Here is an 18,657-nt window from a genome sequence, read left to right as displayed (position 1 = left end):
CTGGGTCAACGACACTGGCCGCAATTTCTTAAAAGTATGGGCACCATGGATCGCCCAGACAGACATCCCCGGGCTGGATACCAGCACAATTTTGCAATAATAACGGTAGATGCATTCTCTGGTGATAGAGCAGGATATACGATGACTTAGATACGAGACAGGTATGACCCACCCCTTTACCAAGAACGTACAAGATTTCACACAGGCAGCGCCCAGAGAGCAACATCCAAATAGGCAGATGCCTACCGACCCAGGAGCTATTCGAGGTATCCCCCCCCCCATTGTATGCACCCGATGTTGTCTTGTCTCGGTCATGTCAGTCAGGTTAGTCAAGTCCTGTGAGTAAATGTTGTCTGTCCAGTTTTGAATGTGATCGATGATAGCCCCCGGTAGTGAGAGCTGGGGGGGGAAATACCTGTGTGGGCATAAGGATCTTACACAATGGTCTGTGTTATAATGTATAAGCTGTATGACCCAATAAAAAAAACAAAAAAAACTCTGTGGGAGGAGGGAAAGACGCATGAGGATACAACAAGCAAGGGGCCTTACTTTACCAACAATACCTGTGTACATTGTACACAGGCCCACACGGTATCTCTTCCGTGTTAACATGCTACAAAGATGAAATGGAACTGTTTACACAAAGAGGAGAGCTGCTGGGGATTATGTATATCTTTATATACATATACAGCGCCCACAGTGTTCTCAGCACTTTACAAAGACAATACAGGTCAGGGAATTATAATACAATAAGCGCAGCAAAGTCAGACAGTAGGAACGGAAATCCCTGCCCCGCAGAGCTTACACTCTAAGTGGTGCGATGGGAGAGTTACAGAGACAGCAGGTGAGGGAATGAGTGCTGTAGCTGGCAGGGCTTGGTAACAATGGTGGGTAGGAGAGACGGTGGGACAGTTCCCTTGTGTGCCGGCTGTTGGGACGCTCCATTTAAAAGGTGGGTTTTCAGGTTTGTCTTGCAGGTGGGGAGAGACGGTGCTCGGTGCATACAGAGTGTGAGGGAGTCCCACAGGTAAGGGGCAGCGAGGGAGAGAAGGTGCTCGGTGCATACAGAGTGTGAGGGAGTCCCACAGGTAAGGGGCAGCGAGGGAGAGACGGTGCTCGGTGCATACAGAGTGTGAGGGAGTCCCACAGGTAAGGGGCAGCGAGGGAGAGACGGTGCTCGGTGCATACAGAGTGTGAGGGAGTCCCACAGGTAAGGGGCAGCGAGGGAGAGACGGTGCTTGGTGCATACAGAGTGTGAGGGAGTCCCACAGGTAAGGAACAGCGAGGGAGAGAAGGTGCTCGGTGCATACAGAGTGTGAGGGAGTCCCACAGGTAAGGGGCAGCGAGGGAGAGACGGTGCTCGGTGCATACAGAGTGTGAGGGAGTCCCACAGGTAAGGGGCAGCGAGGGAGAGACGGTGCTTGGTGCATACAGAGTGTGAGGGAGTCCCACAGGTAAGGAACAGCGAGGGAGAGAAGGTGCTCGGTGCATACAGAGTGTGAGGGAGTCTCACAGGTAAGGGGCAGCGAGGGAGAGAAGGTGCTCGGTGCATACAGAGTGTGAGGGAGTCCCACAGGTAAGGGGCAGCGAGGGAAACAGGGCTAATGAGACAGAGAGACAGAGAGAGACACAGAGAGAGAGAGAGACAGAGAGACACAGAGAGAGACACAGAGAGACACACAGAGAGAGACAGAGAGAGACAGAGAGAGACAGAGAGAGACACAGAGAGACAGAGAGAGAGAGACAGAGAGAGAGACAGAGAGACAGAGAGAGAGAGACAGACAAGCAGACACACAGACACACAGACACACAGAGAGAGCGCGCAGTGGAGGTGAAAGGTTGGAGAGGAGACAGTAATCGGTAGAGCGCCGGAGATGAGCAGAAGCATAGAGATTAAAGTGATATGTAGGGAGGAGCAGGCGAGTGGGGAGCAGTGACAGAGACAGAGAGAGAGATTAAAGTGATATGTAGGGAGGAGCAGGCGAGTGGGGAGCAGTGACAGTAAGGAGGAGAACTTATGCATAATATGTATATTTTTAACACGTTTTCACCCTAAATAAAGCTTAATTTTATGTGTGTATTTATACAGAGGATCTGTCGAGTTACGCTATTCTTTTATTTTCAGAAAGTGCCTTTACCTCACCTTATGGTGTACACTGTATATCAGGAGAATATGCATTTCAGGATAACTAATCACGAGCTTGCGTTCAGGTGTTCAGCAGGTGAATGTTTGTGGAGAAACAAATGACAGCCTCCCTCCCCCCCCCCCCCTTCCCACACACCTCCAGTCTCAAGGGTTTAACCATTTCATGTAAATAAGAAGCAGCTGCAGGTGGATACACACCTCACACACTAACAGTGCGTGTTTCCTGCAGCACAGACACTGATTTACATGGCACCAGCAGATGTCATCTTTAAACTGTAACCTTACCCCCAACACAACACACATTCTTAGCCGAGACTCTAATGTGAATTTTAGTTCTATTTCTAACCTAAATAATGAAATTCTAACATTATTTTCGACACTGACCCCACAAAGTCTCGCACTGCACCAAGGAGGAGCTGGCACAAGAACGATGAAAAGATGCTCCTCTCTGTCCAGAATTAGCCAAAAAATAAATTGTAGGGTACAGAGGAGGGTCGTCACTGCCCCCTCTTGATCTTGGGGGATCACTTTACTGGATACAGATGGGCTCATGATAGGTGTCCCTAGACCACAGGAAGAACATGGTGAGCAGTCACTCCCACCATCAAAAGGAAGTCTACGTCCCTTTCCATTTGGCGGAGTACACCCCCTTCTCAGCCTCACCAGACACAGAGGGAGACTCATCTCCCCCTCCTCGCCTGACATGTCCTACATTGACTGGAGGGGTGGGCTGTGATTCAGAAGAGGAGCCAATGGAGTCAATGTGGGACATTGGGGGATAAGGGCGTAGGAAGCGGCAGCAGGAACAGGTGCGGGAAGGGAGCTTGCCCCCGTAGATGAAGGAATGTCAGAAGGTTTATAGTTGACACCATGGGACAGGAGTAGCTGGCGGTTATCGGGATCCCCTACTGGGTTTCTCTCTTTCCAACCAGCCACAAGTTATTAATAAGACGGGAGCTGTCACTGATTATCTTGGCTTATATCGCTAATCCTCTACATGACCGATACAGGGGCCAGACTTCCCAGTATAATGTCGGTTACACGTGTGTCTGTGATTGTGTGAAGGAGAGAGAAGGGTCTCCTTCCATTTTATTACTTGTGTATCTCGGTCCTGCGACCATCTTCTGCCACGACTTATTCCCGCTCTGGAAGGCACCTTACAGCTTCTTCAAGTCAGTGTGTGGTCAAGTATCTCCCAGCACCAGAAGAAGTCTAATACAGCCCTCAGTGTCATGTTGGGTCACGATGGGTCTTACAAGGGCGCCCGTGATTATATGCAATATCTCAAATTCTCATGTGAAAGTCCAGTGAAGGGGTAAGAGCCCCCATGGGTAAGAGCCCCCATGGGTAAGAGCCCCCACGGGTACAGGCAAGAATGCCTCAATCTGGCCAATTTGGGCACTTTTCTGGTATCCTTGTTCCTGCATAAAGTCCTAAATGCAAAAGTTTCAGAAATACGATCAACATATTTTTCTCCCGACCTTGCGCCTGGTAACATTGCCTCGATAGATGCGCGATCAGCGGTTTTCGCGGTTGGGGCGAGGCCTCTCCAACTCCATTTGCCTAATCCCATTTTTGTTTTCCGTGCACTTGAGGTGGCGAGATAACATTTGGGCGTATCCCCGAACGCTTTGGCGTTTTGGGCGTAACGGAAGGACTGGAATACCGTGAGTTGCCTGAATTTGCTCGCACCGCGTGGATTCGCAGAGCCGCAATGACGGGTGAGGACGGCTTTTAGAGCAGTAGTGAGACCCGTGAGAATAGGATTCCCCCCTCTCCCTCCCGATATACGCTTATCGCACATACTAAGATAGGATGGTCTGTGTGATTTGTTCCGCAGCGCAGTGGGAGTGTCTGCACAGTCACCCATCAGCTACACCAAGAACACGATGGGACGGCGAGAGAGAATGCGGCAAAGTAATGGGTCACACGGGAAAGAAGCCGGTACACCGCAATGTAATAGCTGTGGATGTAGCTGTGCAGTGACGGACCTGCCAGGGGTGTGTCTGAGGAGGAGACGGTATGGAAGGTACATTGGAACGAGCTGTCAGTGAGGCTGAGCTGCGAGAGCATGTCCCCGTGTAACGAGAGAGCCCTATAATCGCAGGTATGTAATATTATCTCTGTGTCCCGGGGTAACGGGGTAACGGGGTAACCCGGGGTATTCTGTCTAATCCAGCTCTATAATCACATCTCATTATCATATATTATAACACCAGTTAGCCAGGCAACAGCAACGCTGTGTGCAATTATCGGCTGTTATACACGGAGGGAAAGAAGGGGACACACGTCGCCGAGTGAAGGTGTTTCACTTAGTATTTGCAGACACATTTTAAATATATGCAGCAGACGGCAGAGAAGCCCAATGCCACATCCAACACGACAAAAACACACAGCAACATACTCACATATTCTCCGGAAAAGGGTCATTTAGTTTAACCCTTTGGCAAAAGCGTTGTAAGCTTGAGAGCCACGACAAGGCAGACACCTGTTCACAGGTCCTAACACTACCAGATAAAATACTAATATACCTCTATTAGGATTACAATTCTCATTTACCTCTATTAGGATCAAAATTCTCATTGACCTCTATTAGGATCAAAATTCTCATTTACCTCTATTAGGAGGGAGAAAGACCACATTGGATATATATATATATATATATATATATATATATATATATATATATATATATATATATATATATATATATATACACACATTTTAAATGCAGCCTTACCGTGCTATTTTCTGTCCAGGAGGATTCATTTTACAGAGTCTGTATATGGAGATGGTTATATGGGGCAATAGGGGAGTTACAAGGAGAGGATATATGGGGCAATAGGGAGAGGTTAAATGTAGTAATAGGGGGAGATATAGGCAATGGTTATATGGGGTAATAAGAGGAGTTATATGGGGTGCTAGGGGGAGTTATAGGGAGTGGTTATATGGGGCAATATGAGGTGGTATAGGGAGCGGGTATATGGGGTAATAGGGTGAATTATAGGGAGCGGTTATATGGGGTAAAAGGAGGAGTTATAGAGAAGGGTTATATGGAGTAATAGGAGGAGTTATAGGCAGGGGTTATAGGGAGAGATTATATGGAGCAATAGGAGGTGTTATAGGGAGAGATTATATGGAGCAATAGGAGGTGTTATAGGGAGAGATTATATGGAGAAATATGAGGTGTTATATGAGGGGTTATAGGGAGAGGTTATATGGAGCAATATGAGGTGTTATAGGGAGAGATTATATGGAGGAATATGAGGTGTTATAGGGAGGGGTTATATGAGGGTTTATAGGGAGAGATTATATGGAGCAATATGAGGTGTTATAGGGAGGGGTTATAGGGAGAGGTTATATGGAGCAATATGAGGTGTTATAGGGAGGGGTTATATGAGGGGTTATAGGGAGAGATTATATGGAGCAATACGAGGTGTTATAGGGAGAGATTAAATGGAGGAATATGAGGTGTTATAGAGAGGGGTTATAGGGAGAGGTTATATGGAGCAATATGAGGTGTTATAGGGAGGGGTTATATGAGGGGTTATAGGTAGAGGTTATATGGAGCAATATGAGGTGTTATAGGGAGAGATTATATGGAGGAATATGAGGTGTTATAGGGAGGGGTTATATGAGGGTTTATAGGGAGAGATTATATGGAGCAATATGAGGTGTTATAGGGAGGGGTTATATGAGGGGTTATAGGGAGAGGTTATATGGAGCAATATGAGGGGTTATAGGGAGGGGTTATATGGAGGAATATGAGGTGTTATAGGGAGGGGTTATATGGAGAGGTTATATGGAGCAATATGAGGTGTTATAGGGAGGGGTTATATGAGGGTTTATAGGGAGAGATTATATGGAGCAATATGAGGTGTTATAGGGAGGGGTTATATGAGGGGTTATAGGGAGAGATTATATGGAGCAATATGAGGGGTTATAGGGAGGGGTTATAGGGAGCAATATGAGGTGTTATAGGGAGGGGTTATATGAGGGTTTATAGGGAGAGATTATATGGAGCAATATGAGGTGTTATATGAGGGGTTATAGGGAGAGGTTATATGGAGCAATATGAGGGGTTATAGGGAGGGGTTATATGGAGAGATTATATGGAGCAATATGAGGTGTTATAGGGAGGGGTTATATGGAGAGATTATATGGAGCAATATGAGGGGTTATAGGGAGGGGTTATATGGAGCAATATGAGGTGTTATAGGGAGGGGTTATATGAGCGGTTATATGGAGAGATTATATGGAGCAATATGGGGTGTTATAGGGAGGGGTTATATGGAGCAATAGGAGGCGTTATAGGGAGAGATTATATGGAGCAATATGAGGTGTTATAGGGAGGGGTTATATGGAGCAATATGAGAAGTTATAGGGAGAGATTATATGGAGCAATATGAGAAGTTATAGGGAGGGGTTATAGGGAGAGGTTATATGGAGCAATATGAGGAGTTATAGGGAGGGGTTATAGGGAGAGGTTATATGGAGCAATATGAGGTGTTATAGGGAGAGGTTATATGGAGCAATATGAGGTGTTATAGGGAGGGGTTATATGAGGGGTTATAGGGAGGGGTTATATGGAGCAATATGAGGTGTTATAGTGAGGGGTTATATGAGGGGTTATAGGGAGAGGTTACATGGAGCAATATGAGGGGTTATAGGGAGAGGTTATATGGAGCAATATGAGGTGTTATAGGGAGGGGTTATATGAGGGTTTATAGGGAGAGAATATATGGAGCAATATGAGGTGTTATAGGGAGAGGTTATATGGAGCAATATGAGGGGTTATAGGGAGGGGTTATATGGAGAGATTATATGGAGCAATATGAGGTGTTATAGGGAGGGGATATAGGGAGAGGTTATATGGAGCAATATGAGGGGTTATATGGAGAGATTATATGGAGCAATATGAGGTGTTATAGGGAGGGGTTATATGGAGAGATTATATGGAGCAATATGAGGGGTTATAGGGAGAGGTTATATGGAGCAATATGAGGTGTTATAGGGAGGGGTTATATGAGGGGTTATAGGGAGAGATTATATGGAGCAATATGAGGGGTTATAGGGAGGGGTTATATGGAGCAATATGAGGTGTTATAGGGAGGGGTTATATGGAGCAATATGAGGTGTTATAGGGAGGGGTTATATGAGGGGTTATAGGGAGAGATTATATGGAGCAATATGAGGAGTTATAGGGAGGGGTTATATGAGGGGTTATAGGGAGAGGTTATATGGAGCAATATGAGGTGTTATAGGGAGAGGTTATATGGAGCAATATGAGGTGTTATAGGGAGGGGTTATATGGAGCAATATGAGGTGTTATAGGGAGGGGTTATATGAGGGGTTATAGGGAGAGATTATATGGAGCAATATGAGGAGTTATAGGGAGGGGTTATATGAGGGGCTATATGGAGAGATTATATGGAGCAATATGAGGTGTTATAGGGAGAGGTTATATGGAGCAATATGAGGTGTTATAGGGAGAGGTTATATGGAGCAATATGAGGTGTTATAGGGAGGGGTTATATGAGGGGTTATAGGGAGAGGTTATATGGAGCAATATGAGGGGTTATAGGGAGGGGTTATATGGAAAGATTATATGGAGCAATATGAGGTGTTATAGGGAGAGGTTATATGGAGCAATATGAGGTGTTATAGGGAGGGGTTATATGGAGCAATATGAGGGGTTATAGGGAGGGGTTATATGAGGGGTTATAGGGAGAGGTTATATGGAGCAATATGAGGGGTTATAGGGAGGGGTTATATGGAGAGATTATATGGAGCAATATGAGGGGTTATAGGGAGGGGTTATATGGAGCAATATGAGGTGTTATAGGGAGGGGTTATATGAGGGGTTATAGGGAGAGGTTATATGGAGCAATATGAGGGGTTATAGGGAGAGGTTATATGGAGCAATATGAGGTGTTATAGGGAGAGGTTATATGGAGCAATATGAGGTGTTATAGGGAGGGGTTATATGGAGCAATATGAGGTGTTATAGGGAGGGGTTATATGGAGCAATATGAGGTGTTATAGGGAGGGGTTATATGGAGAGATTATATGGAGCAATATAAGGTGTTATAGGGAGAGGTTATATGGAGCAATATGAGGTGTTATAGGGAGGGGTTATATGGAGGAATATGAGGGGTTATAGGGAGAGGTTATATGGAGCAATATGAGGTGTTATAGGGAGGGGTTATATGAGGGGTTATATGAGGGGTTATATGAGGGGTTATAGGGAGAGGTTATATGGAGCAATATGAGGTGTTATAGGGAGCAATATGAGGTGTTATAGGGAGGGGTTATATGAGGGTTTATAGGGAGAGATTATATGGAGCAATATGAGGTGTTATAGGGAGGGGTTATATGGAGCAATATGAGGTGTTATAGGGAGGGGTTATATGGAGAGATTATATGGAGCAATATAAGGTGTTATAGGGAGAGGTTATATGGAGCAATATGAGGTGTTATAGGGAGAGGTTATATGGAGCAATATGAGGTGTTATAGGGAGGGGATATAGGGAGAGGTTATATGGAGCAATATGAGGGGTTATATGGAGAGATTATATGGAGCAATATGAGGTGTTATAGGGAGGGGTTATATGGAGAGATTATATGGAGCAATATGAGGGGTTATAGGGAGAGGTTATATGGAGCAATATGAGGTGTTATAGGGAGGGGTTATATGAGGGGTTATAGGGAGAGATTATATGGAGCAATATGAGGGGTTATAGGGAGGGGTTATATGGAGCAATATGAGGTGTTATAGGGAGGGGTTATATGGAGCAATATGAGGTGTTATAGGGAGGGGTTATATGAGGGGTTATAGGGAGAGATTATATGGAGCAATATGAGGAGTTATAGGGAGGGGTTATATGAGGGGTTATAGGGAGAGGTTATATGGAGCAATATGAGGTGTTATAGGGAGAGGTTATATGGAGCAATATAAGGTGTTATAGGGAGGGGTTATATGGAGCAATATGAGGTGTTATAGGGAGGGGTTATATGAGGGGTTATAGGGAGAGATTATATGGAGCAATATGAGGAGTTATAGGGAGGGGTTATATGAGGGGCTATATGGAGAGATTATATGGAGCAATATGAGGTGTTATAGGGAGGGGTTATATGAGGGGTTATAGGGAGAGATTATATGGAGCAATATGAGGGGTTATAGGGAGGGGTTATATGGAGCAATATGAGGTGTTATAGGGAGGGGTTATATAGAGCAATATGAGGTGTTATAGGGAGGGGTTATATGAGGGGTTATAGGGAGAGGTTATATGGAGCAATATGAGGGGTTAAAGGGAGGGGTTATATGGAGAGATTATATGGAGCAATATGAGGAGTTATAGGGAGGGGTTATATGAGGGGTTATAGGGAGAGGTTATATGGAGCAATATGAGGTGTTATAGGGAGAGGTTATATGGAGCAATATGAGGTGTTATAGGGAGGGGTTATATGGAGCAATATGAGGTGTTATAGGGAGGGGTTATATGAGGGGTTATAGGGAGAGATTATATGGAGCAATATGAGGAGTTATAGGGAGGGGTTATATGAGGGGCTATATGGAGAGATTATATGGAGCAATATGAGGTGTTATAGGGAGAGGTTATATGGAGCAATATGAGGTGTTATAGGGAGAGGTTATATGGAGCAATATGAGGTGTTATAGGGAGGGGTTATATGAGGGGTTATAGGGAGAGGTTATATGGAGCAATATGAGGGGTTATAGGGAGGGGTTATATGGAAAGATTATATGGAGCAATATGAGGTGTTATAGGGAGAGGTTATATGGAGCAATATGAGGTGTTATAGGGAGGGGTTATATGGAGCAATATGAGGGGTTATAGGGAGGGGTTATATGAGGGGTTATAGGGAGAGGTTATATGGAGCAATATGAGGGGTTATAGGGAGGGGTTATATGGAGAGATTATATGGAGCAATATGAGGGGTTATAGGGAGGGGTTATATGGAGCAATATGAGGTGTTATAGGGAGGGGTTATATGAGGGGTTATAGGGAGAGGTTATATGGAGCAATATGAGGGGTTATAGGGAGAGGTTATATGGAGCAATATGAGGTGTTATAGGGAGAGGTTATATGGAGCAATATGAGGTGTTATAGGGAGGGGTTATATGCAGCAATATGAGGTGTTATAGGGAGGGGTTATATGGAGCAATATGAGGTGTTATAGGGAGGGGTTATATGGAGAGATTATATGGAGCAATATAAGGTGTTATAGGGAGAGGTTATATGGAGCAATATAAGGTGTTATAGGGAGAGGTTATATGGAGCAATGTGAGGTGTTATAGGGAGGGGTTATATGGAGCAATATGAGGTGTTATAGGGAGGGGTTATATGAGGGGTTATATGAGGGGTTATATGAGGGGTTATATGAGGGGTTATAGGGAGAGGTTATATGGAGCAATATGAGGTGTTATAGGGAGGGGTTATATGAGGGGTTATATGAGGGGTTATATGAGGGGTTATATGAGGGGTTATAGGGAGAGGTTATATGGAGCAATATGAGGTGTTATAGGGAGGGGTTATATGGAGCAATATGAGGTGTTATAGGGAGCAATATGAGGTGTTATAGGGAGGGGTTATATGAGGGTTTATAGGGAGAGATTATATGGAGCAATATGAGGTGTTATAGGGAGGGGTTATATGGAGCAATATGAGGTGTTATAGGGAGGGGTTATATGGAGAGATTATATGGAGCAATATAAGGTGTTATAGGGAGAGGTTATATGGAGCAATATGAGGTGTTATAGGGAGGGGTTATATGGAGGAATATGAGGGGATATAGGGAGAGGTTATATGCAGCAATATGAGGTGTTATAGGGAGGGGTTATATGAGGGGTTATAGGGAGAGGTTATATGGAGCAGTATGAGGTGTTATAGGGAGGGGTTATAGGGAGCAATATGAGGTGTTATATGGAGGGGTTATATGAGGGTTTATAGGGAGAGATTATATGGAGCAATATGAGGAGTTATAGGGAGGGGTTATAGGGAGCGGTTATATGGAGCAATATGAGGTGTTATAGGGAGGGGTTATATGGAGCAATATGAGGTGTTATAGGGAGGGGTTATATGGAGAGATTATATGGAGCAATATGAGGTGTTATAGGGAGAGGTTATATGGAGCAATATGAGGTGTTATAGGGAGAGGTTATATGGAGCAATATGAGGTGTTATAGGGAGGGGTTATATGAGGGGTTATAGGGAGAGGTTATATGGAGAGATTATATGGAGCAATATGAGGTGTTATAGGGAGAGGTTATATGAGGGGTTATAGGGAGGGGTTATATGAGGGGTTATAGGGAGGGGTTATATGGAGCAATATGAGGGGTTATAGGGAGAGATTATATGGAGCAATATGAGGTTTTATAGGGAGAGATTATATGGAGCAATATGAGGAGTTATAGGGAGGGGTTATATGGAGAGATTATATGGAGCAATAGGAGGTGTTATAGGGAGAGGTTATATGGAGCAATATGAGGTGTTATAGGGAGGGGTTATATGAGGCGTTATAGGGAGAGATTATATGGAGCAATATGAGGTGTTATAGGGAGAGGTTATATGGAGCAATATGAGGGGTTATAAGGAGAGGTTATATGTGAGCAATATGAGGGGTTATAGGGAGAGGTTATATGGAGCAATATGAGGTGTTATAGGGAGGTGTTATATGAGGGGTTATAGGGAGAGGTTATATGGAGCAATATGAGGTGTTATAGGGAGGGGTTATATGGAGCAATAGGAGGCGTTATAGGGAGAGATTATATGGAGCAATATGAGGTGTTATAGGGAGGGGTTATATGGAGCAATATGAGAAGTTATAGGGAGAGATTATATGGAGCAATATGAGAAGTTATAGGGAGGGATTATAGGGCGAGGTTATATGGAGCAATATGAGGTGTTATAGGGAGAGGTTATATGGAGCAATATGAGGTGTTATAGGGAGGGGTTATATGAGAGGTTATATGGAGCAATATGAGGGGTTATAGGGAGAGGTTATATGGAGCAATATGAGGAGTTATAGGGAGGGGTTATAGGGAGAGGTTATATGGAGCAATATGAGGTGTTATAGGGAGAGGTTATATGGAGCAATATGAGGTGTTATAGGGAGGGGTTATATGAGAGGTTATAGGGAGGGGTTATATGGAGCAATATGAGGTGTTATAGTGAGGGGTTATATGAGGGGTTATAGGGAGAGGTTACATGGAGCAATATGAGGGGTTATAGGGAGAGGTTATATGGAGCAATATGAGGTGTTATAGGGAGGGGTTATATGAGGGTTTATAGGGAGAGATTATATGGAGCAATATGAGGTGTTATAGGGAGGGGTTATATGGAGAGGTTATATGGAGCAATATGAGGTGTTATAGGGAGGGGTTATATGAGGGGTTATATGGAGCAATATGAGGGGTTATATGGAGAGATTATATGGAGCAATATGAGGTGTTATAGGGAGGGGTTATATGGAGAGATTATATGGAGCAATATGAGGGGTTATAGGGAGAGGTTATATGGAGCAATATGAGGTGTTATAGGGAGGGGTTATATGAGGGGTTATAGGGAGAGATTATATGGAGCAATATGAGGGGTTATAGGGAGGGGTTATATGGAGCAATATGAGGTGTTATAGGAAGGGGTTATATGGAGCAATATGAGGTGTTATAGGGAGGGGTTATATGAGGGGTTATAGGGAGAGATTATATGGAGCAATATGAGGAGTTATAGGGAGGGGTTATATGAGGGGTTATAGGGAGAGGTTATATGGAGCAATATGAGGTGTTATAGGGAGAGGTTATATGGAGCAATATGAGGTGTTATAGGGAGGGGTTATATGGAGCAATATGAGGTGTTATAGGGAGGGGTTATATGAGGGGTTATAGGGAGAGATTATATGGAGCAATATGAGGAGTTATAGGGAGGGGTTATATGAGGGGCTATATGGAGAGATTATATGGAGCAATATGAGGTGTTATAGGGAGAGGTTATATGGAGCAATATGAGGTGTTATAGGGAGAGGTTATATGGAGCAATATGAGGTGTTATAGGGAGGGGTTATATGAGGGGTTATAGGGAGAGGTTATATGGAGCAATATGAGGTGTTATAGGGAGAGGTTATATGGAGCAATATGAGGTGTTATAGGGAGGGGTTATATGGAGCAATATGAGGGGTTATATGAGGGGTTATAGGGAGAGGTTATATGGAGCAATATGAGGGGTTATAGGGAGGGGTTATATGGAGAGATTATATGGAGCAATATGAGGGGTTATAGGGAGGGGTTATATGGAGCAATATGAGGTGTTATAGGGAGGGGTTATATGAGGGGTTATAGGGAGAGGTTATATGGAGCAATATGAGGGGTTATAGGGAGAGGTTATATGGAGCAATATGAGGTGTTATAGGGAGAGGTTATATGGAGTAATATGAGGTGTTATAGGGAGGGGTTATATGGAGCAATATGAGGTTTTATAGGGAGAGGTTATATGGAGCAATATGAGGGGTTATAGGGAGAGGTTATATGGAGCAATATGAGGTGTTATAGGGAGGGGTTATATGAGGGGTTATAGGGAGAGGTTATATGGAGCAATATGAGGTGTTATAGGGAGCAATATGAGGTGTTATAGGGAGGGGTTATATGAGGGTTTATAGGGAGAGATTATATGGAGCAATATGAGGTGTTATAGGGAGGGGTTATATGGAGCAATATGAGGTGTTATAGGGAGGGGTTATATGGAGAGATTATATGGAGCAATATGAGGTGTTATAGGGAGAGGTTATATGGAGCAATATGAGGTGTTATAGGGAGGGGTTATATGGAGGAATATGAGGGGTTATAGGGAGAGGTTATATGGAGCAATATGAGGTGTTATAGGGAGGGGTTATATGAGGGGTTATAGGGAGAGGTTATATGGAGCAATATGAGGTGTTATAGGGAGGGGTTATAGGGAGCAATATGAGGTGTTATAGGGAGGGGTTATATGAGGGTTTATAGGGAGAGATTATATGGAGCAATATGAGGAGTTATAGGGAGGGGTTATAGGGAGCGGTTATATGGAGCAATATGAGGTGTTATAGGGAGGGGTTATATGGAGCAATATGAGGTGTTATAGGGAGGGGTTATATGGAGAGATTATATGGAGAAATATGATGTGATATAGGGAGAGGTTATATGGAGCAATATGAGGTGTTATAGGGAGGGGTTATATGAGGGGTTATAGGGAGAGGTTATATGGAGAGATTATATGGAGCAATATGAGGTGTTATAGGGAGAGGTTATATGAGGGGTTATAGGGAGGGGTTATATGAGGGGTTATAGGGAGGGGTTATATGGAGCAATATGAGGGGTTATAGGGAGAGATTATATGGAGCAATATGAGGTTTTATAGGGAGAGATTATATGGAGCAATATGAGGAGTTATAGGGAGGGGTTATATGGAGAGATTATATGGAGCAATAGGAGGTGTTATAGGGAGAGGTTATATGAGGCGTTATAGGGAGAGATTATATGGAGCAATATGAGGTGTTATAGGGAGAGGTTATATGGAGCAATATGAGGTGTTATAGGGACGGGTTATATGGAGCAATATGAGGTGTTATAGGGAGAGGTTATATGGAGCAATATGAGGGGTTATAGGGAGAGGTTATGTGGAGCAATATGAGGTGTTATAGGGAGAGGTTATATGGAGCAATATGAGGGGTTATAGGGAGAGGTTATATGGAGCAATATGAGGTGTTATAGGGAGAGGTTATATGGAGCAATATGAGGGGTTATAAGGAGAGGTTATATGTGAGCAATATGAGGGGTTATAGGGAGAGGTTATATGGAGCAATATGAGGTGTTATAGGGAGGGGTTATATGAGGGGTTATAGGGAGAGGTTATATGGAGCAATATGAGGTGTTATAGGGAGGGGTTATATGAGGGGTTATAGGGAGAGGTTATATGGAGCAATATGAGGTGTTATAGGGAGGGGTTATATGGAGCAATATGAGGAGTTATAGGGAGGGGTTATAGGGAGAGGTTATATGGAGCAATATGAGGTGTTATAGGGAGGGGTTATATGGAGCAATATGAGGAGTTATAGGGAGGGGTTATAGGGAGAGGTTATATGGAGCAATATGAGGTGTTATAGGGAGGGGTTATATGAGGGGTTATAGGGAGAGATTATATGGAGCAATATGAGGTGTTATAGGGAGGGGTTATATGAAGGGTTATAGGGAGGGGTTATATGGAGCAATATGAGGTTTTATAGGGAGGGGTTATATGAGGGGTTATAGGGAGAGATTATATGGAGCAATATGAGGTGTTATAGGGAGGGGTTATATGGAGGAATATGAGGCGTTATAGGGAGAGGTTATATGGAGCAATATGAGGTGTTATAGGGAGGGGTTATATGGAGGGGTTATATGAGGGGTTATATGGAGCAATAGGAGGCGTTATAGGGAGAGGTTATATGGAGCAATAGGAGGCGTTATAGGGAGAGGTTATATGGAGCAATATGAGGGGTTATAGGGAGCGGTTATATGGAGCAATAGGAGGCGTTATAGGGAGAGGTTATATGGAGCAATAGGAGGCGTTATAGGGAGAGGTTATATGGGGTAATATGAGGGGTTATAGGGAGGGGTTATATGAGGCGTTATAGGGAGAGGTTATATGGAGCAATAGGAGGCGTTATAGGGAGAGGTTATATGGGGTAATATGAGGGGTTATAGGGAGGGGTTATATGAGGCGTTATAGGGAGAGGTTATATGTAGGGTGACCAGATTTTGAAAATGAAAAACCGGGACACTTTTTTTTTTACATAACAGTTTATTTATTGTAGTACACTTATACTTTACCATTAGTCCTTGTTACGTGCGTGTGTGCGCGTGCGTCGGATGACCTCACTAATCGAAAAAAAAACCCAGATGTGAATGATTCTGAACCCATTAACCAGTGTCAGGACGCCCCCTCTTCACAATTTCTAAAGCCGCAATCCCGCCTGGGATCTTACCTGATCCGCAGTCCCTCAAGGTACTATACTGGAGGGGAGGTGTTCCCTACCTGTCTCCCGCATGAAACTTGAGTCAGATCTGGAAGAAAGAAGGGTAGGTTACTTCAATGTAGGTATACGGCAGTTAAGATAAGACATAGAGGGTGAGGGAGACAGGGAGGGAGACGGAGAGAGAGGGAGACAGGGGGAGAGAGAGAGGGAGACAGGGGGAGAGAGAGGGAGACAGAGGGGGAGAGAGAGAGAGAGGGAGACAGGGGGAGAGAGAGAGAGGGAGACAGGGAGAGAGAGAGAGAGAGAAAGAGGGAGACAGGGGGAGAGAGAGAGAGGGAGACAGGGGGAGAGAGAGAGGGAGTCAGGGGGAGAGAGAGAGGGAGACAGGGGGGAGAGAGAGGGAGACAGGGGGAGAGAGAGAGAGAGGGAGACAGGGAGAGAGGGAGACAGGGGGAGAGAGAGAGGGAGACAGGGGGAGAGAGAGAGAGAGGGAGACAGGGGAGAGAGAGAGAGAGAGACAGAAAGACAGAGACAGAGACAGAGACAGAGACAGAGAGAGAGAGAGAGAGAGAGAGAGAGAGAGAGAGAGAGAGAGAGAGAGAGAGAGAGAGAGAGAGAGAGAGAGAGGGAGGGAGAGAGAGAGAGAGAGAGAGAGAGAGAGAGAGAGAGAGAGAGAGAGAGAGAGAGAGAGAGAGAGAGAGAGACAGGGAGGGAGGGAGAGGGAGAGACAGGGAGGGAGGGAGAGACAGGGAGGGAGGGAGAGAGAGGGAGAGACAGGGAGGGAGGGAGAGACAGGGAGGGAGGGAGAGGGAGAGACAGGGAGGGAGAGACAGGGAGGGGGGGGAGAGGGAGAGACAGGGAGGGAGGGAGAGGGAGAGACAGGGAGGGAGGGGAGAGGGAGAGACAGGGAGGGAGGGAGAGACAGGGAGGGAGGGAGAGACAGGGAGGGAGAGACAGGGAGGGAGAGACAGGGAGGGAGAGACAGAGAGGGAGGGACAGGGAGGGAGAGACAGGGACGGAGGGAGGGACAGGGAGGGAGGAACAGGGAGGGAGATACAGGGAGGGAGGGACAGGGAGGGAGAGGACAGGGAGGGAGAGACAGGGAGGGAGGGAGAGACAGGGAGGGAGGGACAGGGAGGGGAGAGACAGGGAGGGGAGAGACAGGGAGGGAGAGACAGGGAGGGAGGGAGAGGGAGAGAGAGACAGGGAGGGAGGGAGAGGGAGAGACAGGGAGGGAGAGACGGAGGGAGTGAGAGTGAGAGACAGGGAGGGAGAGACAGGGAGGGAGAGACAGGGAGGGGAGAGAAAGGGAGGGGGGAGACAAAGAGGGAGAGACAGGGAGGGTGAGGGAGACACCCACCCACTGATACACACATACACATACACATACACACACACACACTGACACACCCACCCAACCCACTGATACACACCCCCACCCCCACCCACTGATACCCACACCAACTCCCACTCATACTCACACCCACCCACTGACACCCACTGATACACACCCACCCAACCCACTGATACACACACACACCCACCCAATGATACCCACACCCACTGATACACACACCCACTGATACACACACACCCACTGATACACATACACCCACTGATACATATACACCCACTGATACACATACACCCACTGATACACACACACACACTGATACACACACACACACACACTGATACACACACACACACACTGATACACACACACACACACACATACACTGATACACACACACACACACTGATACACACACACACACTGATACACATACACACACACACACACACACACACACACACTGATACACACCCACCCACTGATACACACACACCCCCACCCACTGATACCCACACCCACTGATACACACACCCACTGATACACACACCCACACCCACCGATACACACACACACCCACCCACTGATACACACACACTGATACACACACACCCCCACCCACTGATACCCACACCCACTGATACCCACACCCCACCGATACACACACACCAACTGATACACACACACACACACACACTGATACACACACACACACCCACTGATACACACACACACACTCACTGATACACACACACACCACTGATACACACACCCCCCTGATACACACACACACTGATACACACACTGATACACACACACACACACTGATACACACACCACTGATATACACACACACACACACTGATACACATACACCCACTGATACACATACACCCAATGATACACACACACACACACTGATACACACACACACACACTGATACACACACACACACTGATACACACACACACACTGATACACACACACACTGATACACACACACACACACTGATACACACACACACACTGATACACACACACACACTGATACACACACACCCACTGATACACCCCCCCCACCCACTGATACCCCCACCCACTGATACACACACCCACTGATACACACACACCCACACACACCGATACACA

The 18,657-nt window shown here is 45.5% G+C and overlaps 1 protein-coding gene across 1 annotated transcript in view; it reads left to right on the top strand.

The window, feature by feature from the left end:
• The first annotated feature begins 3,565 nt into the window (after nt 1-3,565).
• LOC142472337 (uncharacterized) overlaps nt 3,566-18,657 on the top strand; it is a 41,366-nt gene continuing 26,274 nt past the window's right edge. Inside the window, exons 1-2 of the mRNA XM_075579395.1 lie at nt 3,566-3,867; nt 3,987-4,253. The gene's annotated coding sequence lies outside the window, so the exon portion shown is untranslated. The remainder of the gene's footprint in view (nt 3,868-3,986; nt 4,254-18,657) is intronic.

Source organism: Ascaphus truei, chromosome 1 (genome assembly GCF_040206685.1).
Source record: "Ascaphus truei isolate aAscTru1 chromosome 1, aAscTru1.hap1, whole genome shotgun sequence".
In the NCBI taxonomy this organism is placed as follows: Eukaryota; Metazoa; Chordata; class Amphibia; order Anura; family Ascaphidae; genus Ascaphus; species Ascaphus truei.
Note: the sequence above shows the minus strand (reverse complement) of the source record. Positions and strands in the feature narration are given on the sequence as shown.